Source organism: Neovison vison, chromosome 3, assembly GCF_020171115.1.
Source record: "Neovison vison isolate M4711 chromosome 3, ASM_NN_V1, whole genome shotgun sequence".
Classification (NCBI taxonomy): domain Eukaryota; kingdom Metazoa; phylum Chordata; class Mammalia; order Carnivora; family Mustelidae; genus Neogale; species Neogale vison.
This window is the reverse complement of record NC_058093.1, coordinates 217,762,705-217,785,898: the sequence shown is the minus strand read 5'-3', so window position 1 is coordinate 217,785,898 and position 23,194 is coordinate 217,762,705. Positions and strand designations below refer to the sequence as shown.

The 23,194-nt window shown below is 44.3% G+C and overlaps 1 protein-coding gene across 3 annotated transcripts in view; it reads left to right on the top strand.

The window, feature by feature from the left end:
* Positions 1-14,902: 14,902 nt before the first annotated feature.
* Positions 14,903-23,194, top strand: part of RNF185 (ring finger protein 185) — a 38,366-nt gene continuing 30,074 nt past the window's right edge. For all 3 annotated transcript variants that reach the window (XM_044243889.1, XM_044243890.1, XM_044243892.1), the window contains exon 1: positions 14,903-15,032. The gene's annotated coding sequence lies outside the window, so the exon portion shown is untranslated. The remainder of the gene's footprint in view (positions 15,033-23,194) is intronic.

Here is a 23,194-nt window from a genome sequence, read left to right as displayed (position 1 = left end):
TGCATTCCCCAAGGGACAGGAATGATCTCTCTGTCAGGGAAGGGCTACTGCCAGCATGTGTTTCTGTGTCCCAAAGCTAATGTATCGCCCAGCTTCCAACCATCCAGGAAAGCTGGGATGCTCATATGCTATTATGAAGAAACTGAGGATCATCAAGGGGGAGGAAACTTTAGGTGACAGGCTCCAGTGAGGGAGGACTTCAAGGCTGGAAGCACAGCTCTCAGAAAGCTTTGCTGGGAGGTCAGGACTGGCAGAGACAGTGATCTGTCTGTCTGTCTGTCCATCAGCACATCAGCCTACTGCTCCCCAATATCCCTCTCAATCTCCATCCTAGTCTCTTCCAGGAGGGCAAGGCCTGGTGAGGCAGGGCCGTGGGTAGAGCTGGGGAAGGGAAGCTCACTCTACATAGCAGGGGGAAGGAGGGGTGGCTGGGTGTGCAGGCCCATCTCTGTGCTTCAGAACCAGCCAGCTCCTGCCTCTCAGAAGGTCATGGCTGGGGACAATGAAAAGGGAAAGAGGGTGGGAATAGCCCAGGAGCCAAAATCCTCTCCAGAAGCAGGGGAAGGGAGTGTGGATTAAAAAGAGTAGAGGCAGGAAGGGTAGGGAGACCTGGGGTTCCCAAAGGTAGGGACACCACTGTCTCTCTGGAAAGAACTCCTTTGTTTGGAAACCATGTTCTGGTAACTTTACCCAGTTGTAGGAATGGCCACTCACCTCTGCCCTCTTTTCTGTACTACAGAGTCCATCACCCAGGAGGGTGGGAGGTCCGGTGGCAGGAACTCACCTTTCAAGGTCAGACACATGTAACTTGGGTCCCGGCACTGTGGGACCTCAGGCTTTGAAGTCTTAACTTCTCTGAGCCTCAGTCTCCTCATCTGTGTGATGGGAATAATCACAGTAGTCATTTCACGGGTTGTTGGGGAAGGCTCTCTGCACAGTGACTGGCACCCAAGACACTGTTGCTGAAACCTCAGGACATCCCTGGGCAGGAAAGAGTTTAGCCAGGAGAAAGCAAGTCCCCAGATTTTCAGACCACAGTATCCACAAGAGCTAGTCCCAGCTAGGCCATGACCTGGTTGTATGACTTCATGCTAGTCCCTGCCCCTCTCTGAGCCTTGGTTTCCTCCTCTGTACAGTGAAGAAAACAATGGAAGTGACCTTTGAGGTCTCTTCCTGTCTAGGCCCCAAAGGAAGGCAGGCTGAAGCCTGCCTAGGCCTCGAGGGAAGGTGTCACTGGGTTTTCTCTTCAGATTCCACCTGGTGGCCACGTCAGTCAATGTACAGGATAGACTTCAGAGCCCTGCCTCCCACTGGAGTGCCCCTCAGAGGGCTTGGCACAAAGGATCCCAGAAGTCAAACCAGCAGGACAGGATAGGATGGGCCCCGCCCTGCAGACAAAAGGGGAAATGAAGCTTTCCTCTGGATTCCCACATGTCTGGGGTTGGGCAGGGTGCACAGTGGGTGCCAGGGAAGGTGAGAGGCTGGGGTCCATGGGATCTGATCATTTATCCCTGCCTCTGTCCATCAGTCCTCATCGCTCTGTCTCCCTGGGCTTCTCTCTCATCCTTCGGTCTCCTGGTCTCTTGCCCTCTCTGGCTCTGATTCTCCTCGTTTCTTTCTCTCTCCCTCTCTCTCCTCCATTCCTCCCTCTCCATCTCATTTTCTCTTTCCTTTCCTTTTCTCTTTCTCACCTCTGTCTGTCTGTGCCGGTTTTTGCTGCCCCCTCCCTCTGAGTTACTGTCTCTGCCTGTCTCCATCCCACCCTTTCTTCTCTCATTTCTCCACTCTCTGGCTCTGAGTATCCCTGTCCTCTCCCCAAACTCTGTCCCTCTTTTTCCCATTTCTCTCTTAATGTTTTCCCTCTCTTTGTTTTCCTCTCTTTTTTGTTTCTTAATATCTTCTGGTTTCTCTCCTCCCTTCCTCTTCTCTTTCTCATTCCTTCCCTTGTTATGTCTCATGGTTTCCTCGTTTGTGTGTGTGTCTGTGTGTCTGTTTCTCTCTCTTCATTCTTCTCTCTTCCTTCTCTGTTTTCCCCCTCTACACCCTGACCCCAGGCCCAGGACCCAGTGCATCCTGCCCTTTCCAGGCCATGACCTCATCTAATGCTCACAATCCCTGCCCCTCCCTAGGGAGACTGGCAGGGCAGGGCTTTCTCAGCCCTTTGTTAAGATGGATGGAGTGAGGCTTCACAAAAGAAGGAACTTGGCAGGAGTCACATAGTGGACCAGGGGAGAAGATAGGTCAGATTTTTCTTGGCCTGTGGGGAGGACCTCCTGTGACCCTGGGAGACTCTTGGCTCCCCTACCCTCTCCCCATCTCAGGCACTTCCTCCCCACTGCCTGGAGTCCTTGGAGCTCGTGTTTCCCCCCCCCCCCCATCTGGAGGTCTCTCCACAGCTCTCTGTGCTGGGAGAATGGTGCGGGCAGTGCCTAGCTCCAGAACATTCTGCGTTCATTTGAAAACAGTTGAGTGTCTACTACTGCCAGGCACAGGCAGAAGCCGTGAACAGAGAGAGGAGGGGAGGAGGGACAGAGCATGTTCAAGTCAGGAGATGGAGAGGAACACATTCTCTGCTGGGGCAGAGTCTGGTGGCCCAGGGGAGCCTTAGTGTCAGTGGGGTCCTCTAGGAAGCCACCACCAAAATGGAGTTAGAAGTGCAAGAGATGTGGTGGAGGAAATGCCTGTGGAAGATAGAGGGGATAGAGAAGACACAGGATTGGGCAGGGAAAGCCTTCAAACTGTTGCAAGTCTGACATCTATGAGGAGAGAGTAGAAGGGAAGGAGAGCTGGGTAAGACCATCACACCTCGGTGCCAGTCTGAGCAGATCTCAGCCAGCTAACAGGGAGCTCTAGGCCAAAGATTGCCCACGGAAGAGCCCCAGCTGGGCAGACACAGGCAGGCCCGAGTGCCCTGGCTGTGTCCTGCCATTGGTTGGGGGCTTCCCAGGAGGACAGTGACATCCACCCCGATGTTGCTACAGAGGCTGAAGTTGCTGCAGCTGGTGCTGCCACATCTGGGAATTTATCCGCCCATTTGGCTGGGGCAGCCCCCGCCGCAGATCAGAAGAAACTCAACGGGCAGATGGAGTCTGAAAGCTGGGAGGAAGCGCAGTTGGCAGTCTTCTTCCAGAGATTCCAGGGCTGAGGAGTAGGAATCTGAGTACAGAACTATCCCTCATAAGATTTCCAGGTAGGAGGGGTGCCTGGGTGGGTCAGTGGGTTAAGCCGCTGCCTTCAGCTCGGGTCATGATCCCAGAGTCCTGGGATCGAGCCCCACATTGGGCTCTCTGCTCAGCAGGGAGCCTGCTTCCTCCTCTCTCTCTGCCTGCTTCTCTGCCTATTTGTGATCTCAGTCTGCCAAATAAATAAATAAAATCTTTTTTTAAAAATTTAAAAAAAAAAAAGGATTTCCAGGTAGGGATTCAAACCCAAGTATTTGTGGCATAAATGAAGCCCAGTCCCAGGTCTCAGGGAATAAATACTGAGAAACAACAGTGTTTCAAACTAGACATCTCAGAGGCCATTGGTGGCCCAGTTGGTTAGCCATCTGACTTGGTTAACCAACTTGGTTAACCAGCCACACAGGGTCTTGGAATCGAGCCCTGCGTGGGGCTCTCTGCTCAGTGGGGAATCTGTTTCTCCCTCTCCCTCTGCTCCCTCCCCAACGTGTGCACTCTCTCCCAAATAAATAAAGTCTTTTAAAAAAAACTAGACATCTCAGTAGATAGGAAGAAACACATTAGATTCAATTCAACAGCTTATTAAACTATGCGTAAGGGGCGCCTGGGTGGCTCAGTGGGTTAAAGCCTCTGCCTTCAGCTCAGGTCATGATCCCAGGGTTCTGGGATCAAGCCCCGCATCGGGATCTCTGCTCAGCAGGGAGCCTGCTTCCCTTCCTCTCTCTGCCTGCCTCTCTGCCTACTTGTGATCTCTCTCTGTCAAATAAATAAATGGTGGCTCAGTTGGTTAAGCAGCTGCCTTCGGCTCAGGTCATGATCCCAGCGTCCTGGGATCGAGTCCCACATCGGGCTCCTTGCTCAGCAGGGAGCCTGCTTCTCCCTCTGCCTCTGCCTGCCTCTCTGTCTGCCTGTGCTCGCTCTCTCTCCCTCTCTCTCTGACAAATAGATAAATAAAATCTTTAAAAAAAAAAAAAAACTATGCGTAGAAGAGAGACAGAGAGAGATGGGGAGTCAGAGGGACCCTGGCAACTATTCTACTAACTGAACAATATTAGAAGCTGTAGTGTTTTAAAGATGCGCACGAATTCTCAAGTAGTGGAGGCTACTTCCTCTCCCCTTCAGTGTGAGCTGTACTTAGTCACTTGTTTCTAATACATAAAATGTGGTGGACATGACGTAACTTCTGAGACTAAGTGATAAAAGGCATTGTTCCTTCCTTCTTGCTCTCCCTCTTGTATCAATCGCTCTGGGGGAGCCAGATGACATGTCATGAAGACACTCAACTGAGGGCTCATTCAACAGCCATACGAGGAAGCAGATCCTTAAGGCCCAGTCAAGCCTTCAGATGAATACAACACCACCTGACCTCCCCTGCCCTCTGCCTTTGGTAATAGCTTTATTGAGATATTGTTCACATACCATACAATTCCCTCACTGAAGGTATACAACTTAATGGTTTTAAGTACAGAACATTTTCATCATTTCAAAAAGAAATCCTGTAACAAGTAACAATCATTCTGCCTTCCTCTAATTAGCCACTAATCTATTTCATGTCTCTATAGAGTTGCCTATTCTGTACATCTCATATAAATGGAATCATACAATAAATGGTCTTTTGTGACTAGCTTCTTCCACATAGCATGATGTTTTCAAGGTTCATTTCTGTTAGCATGTATTAGTACTTCATTCCTTTTTATGACTGGATAATATTCCATTGTATATGAAAGTTCCATTTTGTTTATTCATTCATTAGCTGCTGGGCCTTGGATTGTTTCCACTTTTTGGTTACTATGGATAACGTTTCCACAAACATTCATGTAAAAATTTTTGTGTGAACATATGTTTTAATTTCTCTTGGGCACATACCTAGAAGTAGAATTGTTAGATTATGTGGCAACTCTATCTTTAACCACTTGAAGCACTGCCAGGCTGCTTCCAAAGTGGCTACACCATTTTACATTCTCACCAGCAGTGTTTGAGAATTCTGATTTCTCCACATCCTTGCCAACATTTGTTGTTGTCTATCTTATAGGCATCCTTAGTGGGTGTAAAGTGGCATCTCATTATGGGCTTTGCTTACATTTTTCAGCTAATGATGTTGATTATCTTTTCATGCTTACTGGCCATTTGCATATTTTCTTTGAAGAAATCTGGCAGATATCTTTACTGTAACCTTGTGAGAACCCGAACCAGAGCCACTCAACGAAGCTACTCTTTAATCCCTAATTTTCAGAAACTGTGTGATGATAAATGTTTGTTGTTTTGAGATATTATGTTTTGAGATATTTATTACACAGCAAGACATAAGTAACACAGAAGGATTCAGGTATATGTCTTGGGTACCCACTATTAATACTACTGGAAGTCCCAGCCAATGCAATAACATAAGAAAAAGAAATACAGGGGCACCTGGATGACTTAGTAGGTTAAGCATCTGCCTTTGGCTCAGGTCCCTCGATCTCAGGGTCGTGGGATCAAGCCCTGCATTGGGCTCCCTACTCAGCAGGGAGTCTGTTTCTCCCTCTCCTTCTGTCTCTCTCCCCAATTTGTGCTCTCTCTCTCTCTCTCTCAGCAATTAAAAAAAAAAAAGAAATACAAATTGTTAAGTTTGAAATGGAAGAAACAAAACTGTCATTGTTTGTAGATTGATTTATCCACCTAGAAACTGCAGGTATATCCAATGCCTGGGATGGGAAAAGCAGTGTAATGGAATAGAATAAGTCCAGGAAAGATCCAAATTTGAGTCCTAGCTTCTCCCTTACTTTCTGTGTGATCTTAGGCAAGTCCTTTTGCCTCTTTGTGCCTCATTTGTAAAATGGGGATGAGAATAGTGCCTATGAGGACTGATGTGATTGTATATAAGGTACCTCCGTGGCTGACATACAGCCTTGGGTAAGTAGACAGGGATTTGAAGGCAGGAGCCAGGCAGGATCACAGGGCGACTAATTTAATGCCCAGTTTCCAGGCTGCAGAATGTGGGCTCCTTCCATTCTTCCAACTGACTCCAGCCTGCCAGTTGAGTCCCAGGAGGCTCAGTAGATCTTACCCACACCCTGAGTTCAACCTCTGATTCCACTTCCCCTCCCTAATCAGCTTAGGGGAAGTCTTATCTTGGCTGGATCCAATAATATAATCTATCTGTTGGTATGCGCATGCCTACCTTTTTCTTTTCTTCCCTTTTCTTTCCCTCCTTTCTTCTTCTTCTTCTTCTTCTTCTTCTTCTCCTTCTCCTTCTCCTTCTCCTCCTCCTCCTCCTCCTCCTTCTTCTTCTTCTTCTTCTTTTCTCTCTCTCTCTCTCTCTCCCCCTTTCTTTCTTTCTTTCACTTCCCAGGAGTTAAAGGAGCTCACTGACATCAGGTCATGAATAGCCCACGTGAGATCATACGGCATGAGATCCCACCTCCAGAACTGTTGGGAAACAGGGAGCAGAATGGGCCGTGAAAACTCTGTCTAACTCACTGTGGTGACCACAGAGGGCCTCGGGGTAGGGGACAGAATGCCACTGAGGACAAGAATCACAACCCTCCTATTCAGGTGTCACTTGACATTTATATTTTCACCAAGCCCAAGTGGTAAGGTTGCCAGATAAAATACAGAGATGCCCAGTTACGTTTGAATTTCAGAAATCAGTGAATAATTTTTAGTTTAAGTGTATGTTCCCAGGGGCGCCTGGGTGGCTCAGTGAGTTAAAGCCTCTGCCTTCAGCTCGGGTCATGGTTTCGGGGTCCTGGGATCGAGCCCCACATGGGGCTCTCCGCTCAGCAGGGAGCCTGCTTCCCCCCCTCTCTCTGCCTGCCTCTCTGCCTACTTGTGATCTCTGTCAAATAAATAAATACATAAATAAAATCTTTTAAAAAAAAGTTTATGTTCCCAACATTGCAATTATTTTTTGGATACCTGAAATTCTAATTTAACTGGGTGTCTTGTGTTTTTTATTTGCTGCATCTGATGACCCTACATAGCAGTGAGATGAGGATAAGCAGGGCAGCAACTCTTCATTCCCCTTCACAGCGGAGGCACAAGGAGGAGATAGGACTTGCCCAAAGCTCCGCTGCTTATCCACCTTTTCAATCTACGTAGGGCTCTTTGTCTGAGGATGAAACCTGGCCTGTTTGTTGGCTCTAACTCAGAGACCATAGCTCACAACACCCCCCCCCCTTCGCTCTTGGGGTTGGACTGGCCCTTGAGGACCTTGGGGACCTTGGGAGTCTAACTCACTCAACAGAACTGAGAGGGTGGTGGGGAGCATAAAAGAAGGATCAGGAGACCAGAGGGGGATCTGACTGCAGAACTCAAGCCCTGGTAGACTAAATAATAAATATCCCATTTCTACAGCCAAGCATTCAAGTTCTCAAGCATAGTTTTTGTTTTGTTTTGTTTTGTGTTTTAAAGATTTTATTTATTTACTTGACACAGAGAGAGAGCGCACAGAAGCAGGAAGAATGGCAGGTAGAGGGAGAGGGAAAGGGTGAAGCAGGCTCCCCCCTGAGCAGAGAGCTCGACATGGGGCTTGATTCCAGGACCCTGGAATCATAACCTGAGCTGAAGGCAGACACTTAACCGACTCAGCCACCCAGGTGCCCCTCAAGCACAGTTTTATCTGTCAATTTGCCCAAAGTCAATGACAGATAGGAGTTAGAGCTAGAACGAGACTTTGGGCCTCTTGACACCCAGGGCTCTTCCTGCTGCTCTTGGGTCTGGACAAGAGGGCCCAGGGAGGAGCCCCCTCACGCCCAGACTAGGGAGATGGGAACGGGAAGGCTTGCGGGTTCAGCCTAGTAGGCCCTTCCGGAGCCCACAATGTTTGGGGCAGCCTCTGCTACCATCTAGTGGGCATTCAAGGCCAGCACCTCATAGAGAGCCCAAACAAGGTAGGCAGTCTTTGCAAGTTTCTGGTCCCTTTTTGCACCTTCCTGGTCCTTCTTCTCTGGGCTCTACCCTCTAACTCACTGTCGAACCGTGATAAACCCTTCACCTCTCTGGCTCTCAGTTTTCTCTCTTGGAATATGGATTCTCCAAATTGCAGCAGGCCTGATCTTTCTAAAACAGTCCTCGCCACGTCTGTCCCCTGACCCACCCTGGGCTTCAGGTTGTGAAGCCTGTCATACCATGCATGATTTAAGCCTACCAGATCCCCACTTCTCCACTCTAGTGATACAGAGCTATTTTTATTTCTTTAATAACTGGCTCCTCTTAAGACTTTTGTATATGCCATTCCCTTTGCCTAAAACACTCTCTTACCTGGCTTATTCCTACTCATCCTTCATGTGTCAGTTTAATTACCCACTCCAGGAAGCCCTCTTTCTTGACGCCCCCAACCCAGGACGGCAAGTGTACCCCCAGAGAAGATTGATTTAGGTCTCAAAGAAGATAGGAACCTAGAAGAGGTCAACTTCAGTCCTAGAAGAGGTCCTTTTAGTCCATTCAGTTCATTCAACCCACCCACAGTTTCACGGTTCAAACTAACCTGATTTTCCATCCCACTCTGCCAGTGTTAGGCAGTGTGAACTTCGGGTCCGCCTCTTTCTCACAGGTGAATAAATCACACTCTGTGCACTAGTGCTGGGCAACAGAACTCTTAACGTGAGCCACAAACATAATTTGGAATTTTCTAGTCACAGTTAAAAAGTAGAAGAAACAAGGGAAGTTCATTTTCATGATCCATTTTTTAAAAGAGTTTATTTATTTATTTGACAGACGGAGATCACAGGTAGGCAGAGAGGCAGGCAGAGAGAGAGAGAGAGAGGGGAAAGCAGGTTCCCCGCTGAGCAGAGAGCCCGATGTGGGGCTCAATCCCAGGACCCTGGAATCAGGACCTGAACTGAAGGCAGAGGCTTAACCCACTGAGCCACCCAAGTGCCCCTCAGGATCCATGTTTATGTAATCCATGCATAAAATATTATTTCAAAATGTAGTCAATATTCTAAATTATCAATGACCTATTTCACATTCTTTTCCTTATACTAAGTCTTTAAAATCTGGTGTGTTATTTTACACTTAACGTATGTCTCAATTTGGATTCCATGAGGTCAAAAGCCACTGTATTGCACACACACATCTGTGTGGGTATTACCTGAATGTGTACATATGTAGATATTTGTGGAGCTGAACACTTAAGACTTTGACCTTTTTTGTGTGCAAATTATATCTAGTCTTGAGAAAAAACAAAAGAGTAATTCCAGTTCTGGCCTGAACTTGGATGGACAAAGGGTGGGGCAATTTCCTGGAATGGGAGAGGTTGAAGGAAAACAGATGGGGTACAAGGTGAGAAAAAGCTGAGAGCCTGAGGGGTTTTGTCCCTTAAGGTCTTTGTTGCTCCCAGGCCCTGGGAAAGTGTCCAGAGACACCTAACCAGGAGCTGTTCAGGTAGCAGGTGGCAGGGATCAGGTAGCCTTGGTACCTAGGACTTGTCCCCAAGACTTGAGAGGGGGTCATGGATCCCATCCAAACTTCTCTCCTGGACTCCACAGTCCTAGGCTCTTCCCATTCTCATGTAGGGGCTATGGGCATCTCCTCTACTTAGGATTGCTAGATTAGGAAAAAATAAAAGTCACCAATTTAAATCTGAATTTATGATAAACAACAAAAAAATTTTAATGTAAGTATGTCCCATGTGTTGTTCATGTGAAATTCAGACTTACCTGGATATCATGTATTTTATTTGGCAGCCTGACTTCTAGCTCATCTTCCAGGACTCTGAAACATGCAATCTGGCTCTACTTCTTGGTGGGATGTTGACCACATTTTTTCATCTCTCTTAGCTTTAGTTTTCTCTTCTGTAAAATGGTCAATAATTCTTTCCCTAATGACCTATTAAGAGGATTCACTGAGAAAAAATATTTAAAAAGGACTCCCCATAAAGCCTGGCACATAGTGGGCCCTAAGTGAACATTCTACCTTTTCTTCCTAGGCTTCTGGAGGTGGAAGGCAGAGATGGGCTGCCCAGTGAGGGCCCCTCCTCCCTACACTGCCCAGGGCTTGGACCCCAGGATTTCTTAGTGCCTTCAGATTTTCCTCTCCTTCACTAGTTTTCCCCTTCCTTGGTTTTCTAGACTTGGTTTTCACACCTCATGTTTTGGGAACATTCCAGAATCCTCTGGAAAGAGCCTATCTCCCTGGAATAAGGTGTTCCTGATATGGATCCCAGAAGATTCTAGAATATGGCTCTGACACCGCCTCATGGCCATGTCCCTAAACAAATAATGCTATCCAGACCCAAACCTAGGAAGCCAACAGGTCACCATAAGGGCAGAGTCCTAGGTTAGGCTTCAACAGGAGGCAGAAGAAACAGACCCTAAGCTGTCCTGGGGCACAAGGCTTAATGGCAGGGATGCAATGAGCTTTATCTTAACCTTAGGACCCAGGCACAGAGAACAAAAGGAACCTAAGGCCCAGGCGCTTAGTAACATACCCGAGGACATACAGCAAGGATTTGCACATTTGCCGTGGGTTGGGTAACTAGGTCATGTTCCTAACCTGCCAGCCTCCTTGGTTTAAGGGTTGGGGTTGAGGAGGATTAGGAGATGATTTCTCTGGCCTTTTCTCCCTTCTGTCTGCACACATGGTCTTCCTCTCTGAGCTTCCTGTACCCATGAGGGGAGGCCGACTCCAGCCTAGGGTGAAGGGTGAGGGTGGGGGTGGGCCAGGCCCAGGGAATATTCTCCCCCATGTCAGGTGAGGAGACTAGAGTAAAAAGTGATGCCATCCACCAGAGTTGGGCTGGTTCCTAGGATCCTGGAATATTTCCCCCCTGCATTGAACAGAAGAGAAAACTGAGGCTCAGAGAAGGGCAAGGACCTGTGAGCCTCAATTGATCCAAGAAGCCAGAAGGTCTACCAGACTCCTTGCCTCTCCTCAACTGGCAGCTACATATCTGAGGCCTCAAGTCCTTAATCATAGCTTTCTCATCCCCAATTATTTCAATTACTTGCCTTTTCCCACTATTCAACCTTCCCGGACCTTCAAACTCCTTGACTGATATTCCTGCTCCCTCTGAGGCTCTGCAGGGGCCTCTTACTTGTCTTGGGCTCCTAATCTCCACCCTCTCCTCTGTACCCTGGAGAAGATCTGAATGCCTCTGCATGGATTCCAACCACGCATGCCCCAGCCCTTTCCTTCCTCTCCAGCCCCATCCCTCCCTCCATCCCTTCACAGACACTACTCTCAGGCCCAGGGTAGTGAAGCAACATTTCAACAGGTGCTGGTTTTGTTGGCGGATTCCAATCTTGAGTGTGAGCTTTACCAGCTGTGTGGCACTGGGCATGTTGCTTAACTTCTCTGGGTCTCTAGATCCTCATATGTAGTAATACTTGCTTCATGATTCAAGGGTGAGGATTAAATTGCATAAAACCCTTAGCACAGTGTGTAGCACCTTAATAAACATTCAATAACTATTAGCTGCCAGCATTAGTATTAATATTAGTATTAATATCAGAAGAGGAAGGGGAGGGGAAGGAAGGGGGCAGGAGAAAGGTTAGAGCTGTTAAAATGAGAGTCCTTGGGATGCTCAGAGCAAGCAGAAGAAGAAATCAGAGCATTTCTATTTATTTTAATCTTTCCCACTGGAATGAATATTTTTTTTTAAAGATTTTATTTATTTATTTGACAGAGAGAAATCACAAGTAGATGGAGAGGCAGGCAGAGAGAGAGAGGGAAGCAGGCTCCCTGCTGAGCAGAGAGCCCGATGCGGGACTCGATCCCAGGACCCTGAGATCATGACCTGAGCCGAAGGCAGCCGCTTAACCCACTGAGCCACCCAGGCGCCCATGGAATGAATATTTTTTATTCATCATAATTTGTTGTAAGCATTAAATCATATTAAATCCAGGCTGGGTCGTAGGAGAATACATGCAAACATCACCAACAGTGTGTTTTTGTGGTCCATAAGTGCCTTAGTGAGGTAAAACAGAGAAGATATTACTTGATATATTTTTTAAACTGAAGTGCTTCCAAGTTTGGTAGTTTCAATTCTGCTATTTCTTGAGAATGTCTTTAATAACAATAACATGAAGAAATAAACAGTGCTGGTTCCCTAATATTAAGGTTTCAGGAATGTGGTTATTGCTTTCCAGAAGAGACCATGAGAATGACCTTATTTCTGACAAAGGAAAAGTTGACCTCCTTCCTTTGGTCTGCCTGATGAAACCAGCAAAAACAGCAAAGGAGAATGTAATTGACAACTTTGTCTTAATTGAAGCTGATGCTCCCATGTTGTTTTATAATGATGGTACTCTGGCTTTTTCAAAGGAATTAGCTCAAGCAGGAATTTTTTAAAGTATACAGAGCTCATTCAGTGCTAAGCCTGTTCTACATACTCAAAATAATCTTCTGAAGAAATAAATTTCCCCATTAAATGAATGAGGAAATAGAGGCTTCTGTAAGTGAAATGGCTCATCTAAATTCATATAGTTGGTGAGCATGGGAATTTTCAATGCCCTCCAGTCAAAGACCACCAGGAACATACCTGTGGTTGGATAGGTTGGTTTTATTACTTGTTACCACAAAGTGGGCGATGCAAAACATAAGGTATGATGGGGCATCTCAGTAACAGAGGGTTGGAAAGGACATTTAGGATTTGGGCTTGGATTAAGTAATTTGGGGGAGGGTGTACGTTCAACAGGAGAACACCAAGGCCTACCAGTATGTGCCAGGCCAGCTCCTGGATACCAGGGACTGCTTTTATTTTTCTCAGAGCCTGAACCCAGATCCAGGTTTGTGTGGTTGAAAACATTTCCCGTGTTACTCTCTGTTCATAGAAACCTGAAAAGAAGACAAGCAGACAAAGAATTTCATCTATGAGTTTATTTTGTCTACTACCTTCACCACCTACTCAGACTCAACCTCTCCTATAGTCCTTGGGATAATTGCAGACAGTTAATAAATATTTGTTGAATTAATGAAATAATGAAAATGTCAAAAACTCCAGAGAACAACTATCTGGGTGCAAATTGCATCTCCACCACCTACCAGTATGTAATTTGGAAATTCTTTAAAAAGATTTTATTTATTATTTATTTGTCAGAGAGAGCACAAGCAGGGGGAGCAGCAGGCAGAGGGAGAAACAGGCTCCCCAATGAGCAAGGAGCCTGATGCAAGACTTGATCCTAGGACTCTGGGATCACCACCCAAGCTGAAAGCAGAGACTTAACCAACTGAGCCACCCAGGCATCCCTGGAAATTTTTAATTAAATGATAAAATTGTGTAAACTTTAAAAAGTTTTCCTTTACCCATTTGTAAAATGGAGAAAACCACCAAAGCCATTCAAAGGACTGCTGTGGGGGTCAAATAAACTATTGTGTGGAGTGTGCTTAGTTAGAGCTCAGCAAATGTTAACTATTGTTATTTTCAGGATAAGTAGTCTGTTAGTTTTGTGATCATGTGTTCAATATTTTTCCCACAAGGCATGAAAGCAAAGATCTTGTCTTGTTTCTTATCGCCAGTCCCTAACACAAACAATTGTTTGATAGATAAATAAGTGAATTGGCTAAAACCCAGGAACTCCCACATTTAGGCGATAAATTTTAGTAACTTAAATAAAAGTTGCAAAAAGTATATAAGGAACTCCCATGTACCCTTTACCTAGATTCACTACTCTTTAATATTTCACCTCATTTGCTTAATCATGCCCCACATACACGCATTTTTCTCTGAGTAATCCAAAATTACGTTGTGCCCTTTTAGCTCCAAAATACTTCGGTATTTCCCAAGAACAAAGGCATTCTCTTAACAAAGCCACAATAGAGTGATCAAATTTAGAAAATTTAACATTGATACAATAGGCATTAAGAACTAGTCCACAATCCATATTCAAATTTGTCACTTATCCGAATATTGTACATCACACCTATTCTGCTTCCCATTCCCCCTCTAGAATGCAATTTAGAATCACACACCACATTTTGTTGTCATGCCTCTTTAATCTCTTTTAAATCAGGATAGCTCCTCAGCCTATCTCTGACTTTCATAATACTGACAGTTGTTTTGTAGAGTGCCCTCGATTTGGGATTATTTCATGCTTCCATGCTTCCATGTGAGATATGGGTTATACATTTTTGATAGAAATATCACAGAAGAGATGTTGTGTCTTATTGGAAGGACCATGATCTTTACTTGACCTATAATTTGGATCACTTTGATTCACTTGCTCGAGGTTATACCTCTGTAAAATTACCATTTTCCTTTCGTAATCAATAAATAATTTATGGGAGACACTTTTAATGTGTAATTATCCTATTCCTCTAGTTCTACCATTCATTATTGTTTTTCTAACTCCATCAGTTTTGTTAGTTGGGATTCTACTAAAAGGAGGGGTTTTCCCTTCTCCTTATCTATTTACTTCTTTATTTATATCAGCAAAGACTCGTGGGTTACCATTTTATTTCATTAGTTACACTCTGTCACTATCATCATGTATTTTGATGCTCAAATTGCCCCTATTTGGTCAGTGGTATCTCCTTCAAGTTAGTTCCTGTGTCTTTTAACACGTTCTCATCATTCTGATTCCCATCATCCTTACATTTCGATTCAACACGATGTTCCAAGCTTAGCTGGTACTTTCCCTGCCCTGACTCCGGTTCTTTGAAAAAGCTGCCCACCAGCACCTGTTTCTCCGCTTCCTGCCCTCAGGCGGAACCTTAGGGCCCCTGACCTGGGCGGGAGAACCGCGCAGCGGACCAACCTTTTCCGGTTATGGCCGGAAGTCCTCGGAGAGGGGCGGCTTTGTGTCAGGTGACCGGAGTCTGCGTAGGAGTGATCGCAGTTCTTACCCGACAGCCTGAAGGGACAGAGTGGCAGGGCATCGGGCGGACGGATAAGCTGGGTTGGCTTCAGCGGTGTTAGCTGAACAGAAGCAGGTACGTGATGGGCTCGGGTGGTAGTTTAGGGGCTGTCGAAGTTGAGGGACGCGGGCAGGGTTTCTGCCTTACTTCTGCCTTAACGGGGCCCACAGGCTGAGACACCTGGCCCAGCGGCGCAGAGACAACAACCCCCGCTCTGCTTGGGACCCTCGCCCCAGAAGAGAGGTGCAGTCGGCGTTGTGGTCTTTTATCCTGTGGTTAATAGTTTTGGGAAACTGAGGCCCCGAGAAGGAAAAAGACAGCCACGAGCTCTCCTTTCCGGGCAGGAACTCACTCTAACTCACTTTCTGTCCCCGGCTCGAGACAGCCTTCTCAGGTGGATGTGCTTTAAATGATTTTGCACAGTTGGACTTGGGAGTGAGAGAGCCGAGAGACTTCGCGGCATACAGCCAGTTGTGCGTTATGGGCCTAATCCATTCCCTTTGTTGAGCCTCCGTTTCCTTGTTTGTAAAACAGGGCAGTGTGCCTAAAATATGGTTCTTATACTGGTCTGTTTTGAAATGTCTCGAGGTGCATGCTTTCAGCGCCGTTCTCAAATAAGACTTCTGATTTAGAATCTGGGTCGGAAGCTGGGAACGTTTTGAACATAACACCTCGGGGGTCCTGTACACACTGATGTTTGAAGGCCACTGATTTGAAGTGCTTTCCTGCTGTGAGTACTAGATATCCGTATTCTTTGCTTTGAGGCAGCTGGAGCCGTCTCTGGATCTTTGAAAGAATTGGGATGTTTAGCCCAGAAAAGAAAAGTGGAAGGAAACTGTCTTTAAAAACGGAAAACAATTGTTATGGTGAAGAGTGCTTCACTTTTTATCTTTGGGGTTGAAAGTGGCAGAGCTCAGACCAGTAGGCGGATTCTCTTGGTTTAATTGAAGAACTTAATGCTGGTCAGAGGTGACCAGCAATGGAATGGATTGGCTCCAAAAGTAATGAGCTTGCGGTTAAAGGAGGTATATAGATATTAGATGGAGGTCCTTTCCAACCTGAAATGTCTGATTCTAAGTAACTCCTTCAGCCTTTCTGGTGCTGACTGACTTATATTTTCTGCCCTCTTTTCTTGACACCTCCATCCTCCCCACACCCACCCAGCCTACATTTTCTAGAAGTAAGGCCAGTGGTCTGATTTAATGTAATCTATCCCCATCTTTTTTTAAAATTTAATTTTATTTTTTAAAAGATTTTATTTATTTACTTGACAGACAGAGATCACAAGTAGGCAGAGAGGCAGGCAGAGAGAGAGAGGAGGAAGCAGGCTCCCTGCTGAGCAGAGAGCCCGATGTGGGGCTCTATCCCGGGAGTCTGGGATCATGACCCAAGCTGAAGGCAGAGGCTTTAACCCGCCAGGCCGGCCACCCAGGTGCCCCTGCACCATTTTTTTTTTTCCCCCAGGGACTTTGGAATGGCCCATCTGATAAGGGTTCCTTAAGTGTTGTTGAATAACTAAGGAGGTACCCCACCCCATTGGTTTGTAGCTTATGTTCTTAGAGTAACTTGGAAATGCTGTTAAAGACTGTGTTTGAGGGTGCCTGAGTGGCTCATTCAGTTAAGCATCTGCGTTGGGCTCAGGTCTTGATCCTAGGCTCCTGGGATCAAGTCCCGCATTGGGCTCCTTGCTCAGTGGGGAGTCTACTTCTTCTGCCCTCTGCTCATGATCTCTTTCTCTTTCAAATAAATAAAATCTTTAAAAAGAGAGAGAGAGAGAGGGAGGGAGAGACTGTGTTTGATCTGGAGAAGCCAGTGAACTCTTTGGATCACAGAATTGAGGAACCTTTGTTGAGAAGGGCCCCTCAGGGTTGTTCAGGCCAGCCTTTCCTGCCCGGGTCATAAATCCCTCTTTAATCCTCTCTCCTCCAATGTATTATATAGCTCTTGTATCTAATGAGAGAATTTTTGCAATCTGTCGGCTAACTTTTCATCCAGCATTTAAAACCAGTCATCCTAGGGATTTGCTTTGCCTGCCAGTTCATCCTCCCTAATGTATAATCTACAGGTAATGCTTCTAGCATATCTTTAGTTTTCTTTTCTTTTTTAGATCTTACTTCTTTATTTGAGAGAGGGAGAGCAGGAGCTGGGGTGGGGGGGAACAGTGCAGAGGGACACTCTGTGCACTGAGTGCAGAGCACCAGGGCTCATGCTTGGACCCTGAGATCATGACCTGAACTGACTGAGCCACCCATGAACCCCTAGATTATCTTTAGTTTTCTTTTTCTTTTCTTTTCTTTAAAATTTTATTTATTTACTTGGAGAGAGTGTGTGCGAGTGAGCTCAGGCACACAAGCAGGCAGAATGGCAGGCAGAGCAGAGAGAGAAGCAGGCTCCCTGCGGAGCAAGGAGCCGGATGTGGGACTCGATCCCAGGATTCTGGGATCATGACCTGAGCCGAAGGCATCGGCTTAACCAACTGAGCCATCCAGGCATCCCTGTCTTTAGTTTTCTAATTGAATGTTGAAGTTCCTAAAAGCAGGTCACGTTTTCAAAACCTGTAAGAATATTTAGAGTGCCCTATGGAGCAAAGATTCCGTATTATGACCCAGTTCTGCTTATATCCATCCTATCCCCCTCCCAAAAAATAGATTGTGTTTGAGCTAAGGCTTCCTGCTTGTGTTTACCTTCCTGCTTTGTTTGTGTTTCTTAGGATTAAAAACAAAATTGTGAAATGCTTATTCAGATATTATCCAGGTGCTGGTTTAAAATGATCATAATTTGGTGATATCTTTAATACTTACTAATCTGAAATTTTCCTTTTAAAAAAGTACCTGAATCAGCATTTCCAAAGTGTGTTCTTCAGGCCACTACTCGGAAGTGATGCCTCTGAAAAAAAGTGTTCCATAGTAAAAATAAGTTTGGAAAATGCTGTATATCATTATCTTTTCTTGGAACTTCTCGGCGTATAATACATTAAATATAGTGAGATGTCCTATAATAAAGAAACATACCTAATCTTGTTTAACCTAGCGTTGCCAGACTTAATTGTTGTGCATGCAACACTTCTTTTTTAATTGAAGCACACATTGGCAAATTCTTTTTTTTTTTTTTTTTTAATTTATTTAAGTAGTCTCTACACCTAACATGGGGCTTGAACTCATGACCCTGAGATCAAGAGTCTCATGCTTTTCTGGACTGGACCCACCCTGGTGCCCCTTACATTGTCAAATTCTCATCTGGAGAGTCTGCAGTTTATGGTATGCAGGCCAAATCTGGCTTTATTGCCTGTTTTTGCATGGCATGTGAGCTAGGGATGGATTTCATATTTTTAAATGGTGGGGAATAGATCCAAAAAAGAATAATGTTTTGTGATATGTGAAAATTACAGGAAAATTAAAACTATAAATAAGATTTTATTGGAATACAGTCACACCCATTAATTTACATATCATCTTTGGCAGAAGAGTTGAGTGGTTGCCCCGAAGACCATATGGTTTACAGTCTAAAGTATTTATGGTATGGCATTTTACAGAAAGAATTTACCAGCCCCTGACTTGCATTGTGTACATTTTCTAAATTTTCTTCCATGTACATTTTTTAACTCTTTGACTTTTTTACATTTTTAACTTTTTTAACATTTTTTTTTAAAGGTTTTATTTATTTATTTGACAGAGAGAGATCACAAGCAGGCAGAGAGGCAGGCAGAGAGAGAGGAGGAAGCAGGCTCCCTGCTGAGCAGAGAGCCCGATGCGGGCCTCGATCCCAGGACCCTGAGATCATGACCTGAGCCGAAGGCAGCGGCTTAACCCACTGAGCCACTCAGGCGCCCCTTTTTTTTTTTTTTTAATGTATAAAGATTTTACTTACTTATTTGACAGAGAAGTCACAAGTAGGCAGAGAGGCAGACAGAGGGGGAGGGGGTAGCAGGCTCGCTGCTGACCAGAGAGCCTGATGGAGGACTCAATCCAAGGACCCTGAGATCATGACCTGAGCTGAAGGCGGAGGCTTAATCTATTGAGCCACCCAGGCACTCTTCCTCAAGTCTTTTTTGTCTTTCATGACTGTAAACTTTATTTTTTTAAGCTTTTATTTATTTGTTTGAGAGAGAGAGAAAGCATAAATGTGGGGGAGGGGCAGAGGGAGAAGCAGGCTCCCCACTGGGCAGGGAGCCTCATGGGTTGGGCGTGGGGAACTCAATCCCAGAACCCTGAGATCATGACCTGCATGACCTGAGCTGAAGGCAGAGGTTTTTGTTTCTGTTTTTTTTTTTTTTTTTTAAAGATTTTATTTATTTATTTATTTGACAGAGATTACAAGTAGACAGAGAAGCAGGCAGAGAGAGAGGAAGGGAAGCAGGCTCCCTGCTGAGCCGAGAGCCTGATGCAGGGTTCGATCCCAGCTGAGCTGAAGGCAGAGGCTTTAGCCCACTGGGCCACCCAGGCGCCCCTTTTGATTTTTTTAAAAAACGGAATTCACATATTATAAAATTCACCATTTAAAGAATACAATTCAGTAGTTTTTAGTATGTTCACAAGGTTGTATAATCATCACCACTATTTTAATCCCAGACCATTTTCATGTCCCCCCAAAGAAAACCTGCACATGTTTGCAGTCACTCCTTGTTTCCCCCTCTTCCATCCCCTGGCAGTCACTAATATGGATTCATATAGTATGTGCCCTTTTTATACTGTGTGTCTTTTTGTGTCTGGCTCTTTCATTAAGCATATGTTTTCGTAAGGTTCATCCATGTTGTGGCCTGTGTTGGTACTTCATTATATTTGATGAATAATATTTCATTGTATGGTTACAGCACATTTTGTTTATCCATTCATTAATTGATTGACATTTAGATTGTTTCTGCCCTTTGGTTATTATGACTAATGCTTTGGTGAACATTCATGTGCACATTTTTGTTTGAACATATTTTCAGTCCTCCTAGATGTGTCTCCTTAGGAGTGGAATTTGCTGGGTCATATGGCAACTCAATGTTTAACTTTTTGAAGAACTGCCAAACTGTTTTCCACAGCAGCTGCACCATTTTACATTCCCATTAGCAGTATGTGAGGGTTCCATTTTCTCCACATCCTCTTCAACACTTGTTATTGTCTCTTTTTGTGGTTATTATTATAGCCACCCTGGTGGTTGCAAAGTGGCATCTAATTGTAGTTTTTATTTTCATTTCCCTAATGACTGATGATGTTGAACATCTTTTCATGTGCATATTGGCCATCTGTGTGTCTTTGGAGAAATGTCTATTCAGATCCTTTGTCTGTTTTGTAATTGAGTTATTTGTTAACACACACAGTTTTGCATGTAAATATTAAAAGAGTTTGCAGATTGCCTGAAGTCTTGAAATAACTGGGAGTGAGCTGAACTGCAAAATCTGGGGCAATGCCAGTAACTCCCTGATCTGAATGAGGTTGGATTTGGACATGCTGAAGTGCAGAGTAATTGTCCCTTTGAAACTGCTGACCATTCAGAGCTTCTCTCAGCTCCAACCACTACTGATCATGCAGAGGTGGCATGGCCATTGTCAGGTAAAAGGGGTACTACAGTATTATTTGAAATGTGATGAGACCACTAGGAGGTCCTGACATCTGAGAGCTACTCTGGTGGTTGTCTGGTCACAGTCAAGGAGTAGAGGAGTCAGTGGTGGTTTGGAATACTCCAGACTTGTGATATTGGGCACCTGCTTGGGGTGGCAGAGCTACCAGTGCACCTATGCCTCTTTTGAATCCAGAGCATTTGGCTATACCCAGACCATCTTACACATATAATTAAAAAATAAAACAGGTGCGCCTGGATGGCTCAGTTGGGTAAGCATCCAGCTCTTGATTTTGGCTTAGGTCGTGATCTCAGGGTTGTGAGATCAAGCCCTGCATCTGACTCTGCATTGTGTGTGGAACCTCTCCCTTGAGGTTAAGCATCTACTTTAGCTCAGATCATGATCTCTGGGTCCTGGGATCAAGTGTCACGTCGCTCTCTGGTGGGGAATCTGCTTCCTTTCCCTCTGCCCCTTTCCACCTCTTCCCAACTTGTGCTCTCTGCTCTTTCTCATGCTCTCTAAAATAAATAAATAAAAATAAATTAAAAAAAAAAAAAGAAATTTTATCTGTCCCTCTCCTTCTGCCCCTCCCCCTCTCTTTAAAAGAAAGTTTTTACAAAGAAAAGAGACACTTTAATTTTCAATGTTTCTAATGTTTTAAGTTACAGTAAACTAAATGAGTATTAATTATTACTTTTTCACTTCACTAAGCATGTGTACCAATAGTAAGAGTGTTTTTACTTGATAAAATTTTAAAAATTCACAGATAATTGTGATTTTTCTATTGATTATTATGACCATTTTTCATAGTATCAGCTTGCATTTTTATTGTTCTGCTTTACTGTACCAAACAAGGGTTGTCTGCATTTTCCTCCAGCATTTTATTTGTTGGTAGAATTCGTGTCCTTAATAAAAAAATGTCCAAAATGCAGAACCTTTACATTTAACTAAGAGGAATTATTCAGTTAGACTAATGCACTCCATTCCCCTTTTACTTCAGACTTATAACAGATAAAGAGCATTTCTAGCATTAGGGGCCTGAAACTCTCTGACAGTTAAATAAAATCCTAAAAAAAAAAAAGAAAGAAAGAAAGAAAAAAGGATATGTTTCCTTTTCCAAAGATTAGAAGGACTGGGGGATGAGGAATGAGATATGATAATCCTCACAATTAGAAACCAAATAGAGGCATATTCCTGAGAACGATTAATTGAGTAATTCACTCATTTAATAAGTATTTTAATAAAGTATATAGAAATTAAGATGGGAGACATTACAGTATAGATAACACATATTTTTCTTACTGATTTAGAAATAAAAGATTTAGCCAAATACCAAACTTTAAAGATGCAAGGAGAAAGGTATATTTTGGGGAGCAAATACCTTGAACAGGTGAGAGGAAATGTAATCCATGGTATGAGTGGGTAGTTTAGCCTTAGTTAAGAGCAGAGATAGTTCATGCATGGTAGTAAAGAGAGAAAAAAAGAATATAAGACTGCAGACAGAGCCAAGTCGTCCTGTTTGGAAGTAGAAAGACAAGGCAGCTCTCTTGTTTTTAGTTTTTTTCAGGGAAATAATAAGGATGGTCATTAGTGAAGGTGAAGAGAAAGTAGGGGCTGTTTATAACTGAAGGAGTAAAAAGTTACGAAACAGCCATCACAGACTCATAAATTACATTGACTCAAAATATGGTGAAAGGATTGCTAAAAATTGCAAGAGGTTTTGGGTGCCTGGGTGGCTCAGTTAGTTGTTGGGTGTCTACCTTCTGCTCAGGTTCCTTGCTCAGCGGGAAGCCGGTTTCTTTCTCTCCCACTCCCCTGCTTGTATTCCCTCTCTCGCTGTCTCTCTGTTAAATAAATAAATAAAATCTTAAAAAAAATTGCAAGGGGTCTCGAGGTCATAAATTCAAGGTAAGTTGATCAGAAAATCTCCTTCTTGTAGGCCTGTTCAATTCTTTTAATATATCAGTAAATAGGAAGGCATTATTTTACTGGTTTACATTTTTTAAAGTAAGTCCTTTATGGAAACTAAGGTGGGGAAGGAAATTATGGAGGTATGCATATGGGGAAAAGGATGGACCATGAGATCTAAATAAGATAAAAAGGAAGAAAGCACTTGAAGAGCCTTAATGTGCAGTAGAAAGAGGGTCAAGTTAGTGAACCAGCCATCCCAGGTATTTGAAGTCTTATCAAACTGAACAGTTAAGAAGGAATTTGCTAGAATTTGGGAAGTGGTGGTCAGATGATGAGACTACTGAAATACATGTTTTAGTAGTCCAGTAATAGTTAAGGACAAATTTTAGAGCCTGGCCACAGACGGGGGTTGGTGAAGTTGAGCAGAAAACAAGATATTAATGAAAAGCTTAAAGAAGCAAGTGGCTGGATCAGGTACCAGGCAGGTTATCTCTGGAGATATTGAACATACTCTTAAAAATAATGGGAAATGTGGTGGAGAGAAGTGCAGTTAGGCAGATGCTAAAATAGAGAAATTAAAGGACATGACCAGCTCCGTCAAAGGAAATACACGCACTGATTAGATTAGACTTGGTAATCAGCTACACTGATAATCTATTCACAATAAGTTCTATTTAATATTTTCTTCTTTGAAGTGATTTTGTGTGTGTGTGTGTCTCTGTACTATAAATTACACTGTTCTGTGAGGAGTTTGTAGAGAGGTACCTTTGCAGGTGTAAGG